Source organism: Pongo abelii, chromosome 11 (assembly GCF_028885655.2).
Source record: "Pongo abelii isolate AG06213 chromosome 11, NHGRI_mPonAbe1-v2.0_pri, whole genome shotgun sequence".
Classification (NCBI taxonomy): domain Eukaryota; kingdom Metazoa; phylum Chordata; class Mammalia; order Primates; family Hominidae; genus Pongo; species Pongo abelii.
The window spans coordinates 17,873,199-17,880,245 of NC_071996.2; the positions used below are offsets into that span (position 1 = coordinate 17,873,199).

At 44.8% G+C, this 7,047-nt stretch overlaps 1 pseudogene; it reads right to left on the bottom strand.

Moving 5' to 3' along the window:
* Positions 1 to 4,971: 4,971 nt before the first annotated feature.
* On the bottom strand, positions 4,972 to 6,603 carry LOC100434473 (single-stranded DNA-binding protein 3-like; annotated as a pseudogene).
* Positions 6,604 to 7,047: the final 444 nt, after the last annotated feature.

The window sequence follows — 7,047 nt, forward strand, 5'->3', positions numbered from 1 at the left end:
GTTCTGGCATACATGTGGAGAACGTGCAGGTTTGTTACATAGGTATACACATGACATGGTAGTTTGCTGCACCCATCCACCTCTCATCTACATTAGGTGCTGGAGATGATGTGGAAAATATGAACACTTTTACACTGTTGGTGGGAGTGTAAATTAGTTCAACCATTGGGGAAGACAGTGTGGCTATTCCTCCAGGATCTAGAACCAGAAATAGCAATTGACCTCACAATCCCATTTCTGGGTATATACCCAAAAATTATAAATCATTCTTCTATAAAGACACATGCACACATATGTTTATTGCAGCACCATTCCCAGTAGCAAAGACTTGGAACCAACCCAAATGCCCATCAGTGATAGACTGGATTAAAAAAAGTGGCACATATTCTCCATGGAATACTCTGCAGCCATAAAAAAGGATGCATTCATGTCCTTTGCAGGGACATGGATGAAGCTGGAAGCCATAATCCTCTGCAAACAAACACAGGAACAGAAAACCAAACACCACATGTTCTCACTCATAAGTAGGAGTTGAACAATGAAAACACATGGACACAGGGAGGGGAACATCACACACTGGGGCCTGTTGAGGGGTGGGGAGCTAGGGAAGGGATAGCTTTAGGGGATTTAATTCTTTTAAAATTCAATTCTGTTGAAATGTTTACTTCAAGAAGCAATGCGTTTTTGAGAGTTAATCCTGATATATTCAAATCTTAACGACTTAAGTTGATGGAGTGGACTTCTTTTAAATTAGTGATTCCCTAATTTGCCTAACTGTTGGAATTTCCAGGGCATGTTGAACATACAGATTATCCAGACTCTTACCTCTGCAGATGTATTTAGCGGTTCTAAAATGGCACCCAGGAGTCTGGATTTTTCCCAGGGTGTAATTCACATTGGTGAACAGGCAAGTTTGGGAAATAGTGCCTTAAGGAGATTTTTCATTAAGCAGTCTTCATTTGAAATGAGGATCATTTATCTTCTAATACTCCATGCTTCCTCTTTGTCCTGCTCTCCTCGCCTCCTGTTGTCTTTCAGTTCCTAGAAGCTTTAATTGAATGAAAGTTCCTAGTAGATCTGTACCTACTAAAAACCACACTTCTGAAGCTACGTGGCCACCAGAAGACACAGCTAGTCTGCCAGGTAAAAAAGGAAAGGTGGCGTGTGCCCTGAGGGTGCAGGGGTGAGAGGCAGCGGAATGGAGACCCCAACAACCAGCAGCAGTGGCCCTCATCACAGCCCTCCAGGAGATATGAAAGGAGGTCAGACGTTGGACAGTAGTCTTGACTTCCTGCTATAGAACACATTGTTAATACCAAAAAAGCTGATTTCTTCTAGGGGAGTGGTGAAAGCTGACTCTAGCACTTGTGCTTTTAATTTCAGGATGGCACAGCTTTTCTAAATGGCATCTAAGTTGCTGATATAAAAATGAAAATTCTGTGTACTTTGATATTAGCAGGCTTTAAATACAAACCAGAGTAAGATTAAATTGTTTCTTAATCAAATCGAATAATTTTCACATTGGCAGTCCATTCGGCATCTGGCTCATGTTTGGGCTAGGGTGAGTAGTCCGTGAAAGTCTGGAGGGAAATACAGAGGCCAATTCTCCATAAGCATTAGGCTCAGAAATACCCTGCTTCCCAGTGAAAAGTTTAAATTGATTTGACGCCACCTTCACCAAACCGAGGTTGGTCAACACTTTTCACCACTGCTACTGCACACTTTGACTTCCAATTTTGCTACCTGTTCTATGAAGATATCCCCTTCCTTCCTTTCCCACATTCTCCCTATAACCTCATCTTCCTTTCATCCACTCTCTCTCATCATTGTCCATCTCTGCTTCCCAAAACCTTATGTAGTACAGAAATTGGCCAATCAAGATTACCATGTGGAAGAGCATCCATTTACTGAATAAGGCAGCTGGCTCCTGGGGGCAGAAAAGTGATTAGACACAGAGATAAAAATCATAATCCCTGCTCTCCTGGACTCACTATCCAATGGGGAGACAGACACATAAACAAATACAACTTGGTAACTACAACAATCAAGTGAACTATATAATTTAGACCAGAGAAAGAGAGAGCAAATGTTATCAGAAGACAGTGTGTCCACTACTTACTCTCTAACAGATTTCCTCATAAACCACTGGGCTTGCCAACTTGTTGAATAAGAAAATTGGAGGGTCAGGGGAGGGGAAATACATATGCCTCTTGGCATTTCATTCTGTAAATACATAAAAAATGTAACTATTAATGATATCATCATGTTGATTCAATAAGTTTGAAACCAAAATTGATAGTAATGTTTAGAAGAAATCGTGTATGTGTCTATGCGTGTACATACATAGACATACGCATTGCTTTCTGAAATTTTTAATGACTTTATGCTTCTTCTAAAGCAATTCGAGTTTAGAATTTGAGATCCATGGGTCAAAACATCTTCTTGAGTATACTGAAGAACATTTGGATTAATTTCAGACATGTATTTTGGTTTATATAGTGTTTTTTTATCCATGGTAACTTATTTACTGTTTAAAAACATGTTGAGAACAAACAACAGCAGCAACCCTGAATTGAGTGAAAGTCCTGAGGAGGGCTTTGCCCAATCAGTGCATGTGCGTGTTTACACTAATCTCCGTCTGAACCTAGGAAGCGGCTGAATGAGCTAGCAGATGGTCTCTTTGGCTGTATTATAAATGATAATTAATTTTATTTGTTTAATTAATTAATTAATTAATTCATTTATTTTGAGACAGGGTCTCACTCTTTCACCTGGGCTGGAGTAGGGTGGCAGAATCACAGCTCACTGCAACCTTCAACTCCCAGGCTCAAGCAATCCTCCTGCCTCAGCCTCCTGAGTAGCTGGGACTACAGGTGCACACTACCATGCCCAGCTAAGTTTTAAAAACTTTTTTTGTAGAGACTGGGTCTTATTATGTTGCCCAGGCTGGTCTCAAACTCCTGGACTCAAGCGATCCTCCTTCCTTGGCCTCTCAAAGTGCTGGGATTATAGGTTCGAGCCACCACACCTGGCCAGAAATGACATTTTAAAACCAACTATTACCTACACAGATGTATGATGCTCCCTTGTTGTTTTATTTAAAAATAGGAATGCCTTAGGTTTTTGGCTCATTTTGTTTTATCAAAGATCTTAAATGCAGTTGTGAATATTTTTGTTTACCCTCATAATAGCCTGAGAATTTAGAATGAATATAATTATTGCTATTTTCACAAGTAAAATTGGAATGAGAAGATTAAACAGTGGAATACAGGTGTAACTAAGAACAGCAGAGGCAAGCCATCTATAGAATATTAAAATTTCTTGCATGTGTATTACCAACATTTTCTCATGCCTGAAATCCCAGCACTTTGGGAGGCTGAGGTGGGTGGATCACCTGAGGTCAGTAGTTGGAGACTAGCCTGGCCAACATGGTGAAACCCTGTGTCTACTAAAAGTACAAAAATTAGCCAGGCTTGGTGGCAGGCACCTATAATCCCAGCTACTCAGAAGGCTGAGGCCGGAGAATTGCTTGAACCTGGGAGGCAAAGGTTGCAGTGAGCCGAGATCACACCATTGCACTCCAGCCTGAGGGCCAAGAGTGAGACTCCATCTCAAAAAACAAAACAAAACAAAAAACCCCAAATAAACCAAACCAAAACAACAATAACCAAAAGCAACATTTTCTAAGACAAGCAAACCTACTAAGCTTTATAAGGCCCCCATCCCCCCAAGTATTATCCTTTCCATGTACCCCAACATTAATGACAGCAACTGGTACGAGCCATGTGACATACAATCCCAGCACATTGTTGGGCTCTGATGTTTTCTAGGAATTTTTTCTTTACAGCCTTATTGATATTAAGCTCTATTTTCTCAAGACCTGGTTTTTATAAACTGTATATTTTTGCAGTTGAGGGAAAATGATCTCAGGTTAGTCATTCCACTGTTGACCCACAAATGAAATGAAGTAGGATTATTGTTAAGATGGAGAGGTGTCTGCATCGTCCTACACTTTTTCCCAGCCTCCAGGTGACCATATAATTAAAATATCCTTGATATTTCTGTGTAGTTTAAGTTGCTTTTAATTCTAGAAGCCCTCAATCTTTCTCCATTCAATTTAAATGAAAAGGCATTTGAGTATCCAGAACACACTCAGCACTCACAGAAGCAAAGCAAGAAAAATGGAAACATTATAGTCAATGCCCATGTTCTACCCCAGGATCAAATGAGGCATTAATACTGAGAGTTGTGATTCTGAATAAGTCTTAACCTTGTGCACATCTTAGTTGTTCAAAAATGTGTTATGTCAGCAAGGTGGTAACAGTGAAGATTTTCTACAATCAAAATAGTATCATTATGTTCTGTTGTATAAAATAGAAATAAATGTACCACATTGATCAGAAAAATCACACTAGCATATTCTGGCAGCTTAATTTTTTTATTATTATACTTTAAGTTCTAAGGCACATGTGCACAATGTGCAGGTTTCTTACATAGGTATACATCTGTCATGTTGGTTTGCTGCACCCATTAACTCGTCATTTACATTAGGTACTTCTAATGCTATCCCTCCCCTAGCCTCCACGCTAGGACAGGCCCCGGTGTGTGATGTTCCCCGCCCTGTGTCCATGTGTTCTCATTGTTCAATTCCCACCTATGAGTGAGAACATGTGGTGTTTGGTTTTCTGTCCTCATGATAGTTTGCTCAGAATGATGGTTTCCAGCTTCATCCACGTCCCTGCAAAGGACACAAACTCATCCTTTTTTATGGCTGCATAGTATTCCAGGTGTATATGTGCCACATTTTCTTTCTTTCTTTCGTTCGTTCGTTCGTTCGTTTTGTTTTATGGAATAAAAAGTTCGGCCTTTTTACTGCATGAAACTAAAATTGGGAAAGGTGGGCGTGGATGGGGTGGGAGGGGGTTGAGGGGAGCAGGAGATGCCCTCCCCACCAGCTCCTGGATAATGACACCTCACTTCTTGCATAATTTCTGGCATCTTCCCGCCTGCAATGCCGGCTCTCTCAGCATCTTGGAGAAGGGGGGATCACACACTCATCGTCATGCTTGGAGAATAATTGTCATTCTGAAAGGAGTGGAGGAAGTTCCCTCCTAGCTCACCGTCATCTCGAGGGGCGCCTGGAAGATTGCTAATACTATTTGCGTTGTTAGGAGAATTTTTTGGAAGTCATCTATGTCACCTGACCCTAACAATCCGTTCATGTGGTGTGGCTCCATGCCGTCCATGCTGCCCATCGGGCCGTCGGAGCCGGGACCCATCGGGAAGTTGGACCGGCTGCCTCCAGGCGGCACCAGATTAATCATTGTGTAGATGTTGTCGCTGGAATTTGTTGCATCTGAGGGACTGGGCATAGTGGGTGTTCCTGGAGGGCCGCCACCACCAGGGGGTCCCACATAGGTACCAGGTGATGAGGAGAGTATGGAATTGAGTTAGCACTGTTAGGATTGGACCAGGGTCTGCCGGCTCCCGGGCCCATGTTAATCCTGGGCATGGCGGGGCGGAGGGAATTGGGTGGTGGTCTCATGCCGCTGCGGTAATTCTGTGGGCTGGGACCCATGGGCCCCATGCCTCGGAGAGGGTTCATTCTGTGCATTGATCCTCCCATGTGGGGGTGGCCTTGTTGTCGTGCGGGATCCATGCAATTGGGCAGCAATGGCTGTGTCCCAGGAACTCCTCCCGGAGGCTGGTTTCCCATTCTGATCGGGGGGCCTGGGGCCGCCTGCGTATCGCGGTGACATAAAAGGCTGACTGTGGGGTCCCATCGTGCTGCTAGGATTGTGAGGTGGAGGCTGTGCGTGCGGCGAGGGCTGTGACCCCGGAGGACCCTGAAAGAAACCTGGGAGAACTCGGCCTCCCGGTATCCCATCGTTGGGGGGAATGTTGCCAAGCACGGGGCTCGGGGCAGCTGCTGCACTATAAGCAGGAAAGGCTTTTGCTTCACTTGAATGTTCACAAGTGTCTCTCCTTTTAGGAGCTGCACAGTAAAGGTCCCAAAATACACCCCACCACGAGTGCAAAAACCCAGACGGTTCTCCCAACGTGATGTTTTTTTCCCAGCGAATCTCCGATAAGAAGGTCTGTGCAGATTTCTGTGCTGCTACCTGCAGTAAACATTCGTAGAAGTATAAAGCTAACTTTTCCCCAGCCTGCCCGTCCGAGGGCACCAACGAGCCTTTGCCTTTGGCAAACGTGGTTTGCAAGGAAGAGGGCGCCAAGCCTCCCCACAGCCGCCATCGCTAGGGCTCTCCCGAGCTGCCCCTGGCTCCTGGCCCCCTCCTAGGCGCTTGCTCGTTCTGTCGCTCGCTGGCGCTCTCCTCGCCGCGCTCCCCTCCCTCCCGACCAGGGGCTGGCTCCGCGCTCTTTCCAGCTGTCAAAGCATTAGCCGGGTCCGCGGCCCCATCGCCCTGGAACTCCTCCTGGGCAGGCTCGGCCTTGGGTGCCGCCACCGCCTCCCGCAAGGCCGCCCGCTCTCCGCTAGCTCGCGTGCTCGCCAGGCTCCGCCTGCGCCGCCCTCTGCGCCGCCCTCTGCGCCGCCCTCTGCGCCGCCCTCTGCGCCGCCCTCTGCGCCGCCGCTGGTTTCATGTGTCACATTTTCTTAATCCAGTCTATGGTTGATGGACATTTGGGTTGGTTCCAAGTTTTTGCTATTGTGAATAGTGCCACAATAAACATACGTGTACATGTGTCTTTATAGTAGCATGATTTATAATCCTTTGGGTATATACCCAGTAATGGAATCGCTGGGTCAAATGGTATTTCCAGTTCTAGATCCTTGAGAAATCGCCACACTGTCTTCCACAATGGTTGAACTAGTTTACACTCCCACCAACAGTGTAAAAGCGTTCCTATGTCAAGCAATGGCAACAAAAGCCAAAATAGACAAATGGGATCTAATTAAACTAAAGAGCTTCTGCACAGCAAAAGAAACTACCATCAGAGTGAACAGGCAGCCTACAGAATGGGAGAACATTTTTGCAATCTACCCATCTGACAAAGGGCTAATATCCAGAATCTACAAAGAACTTA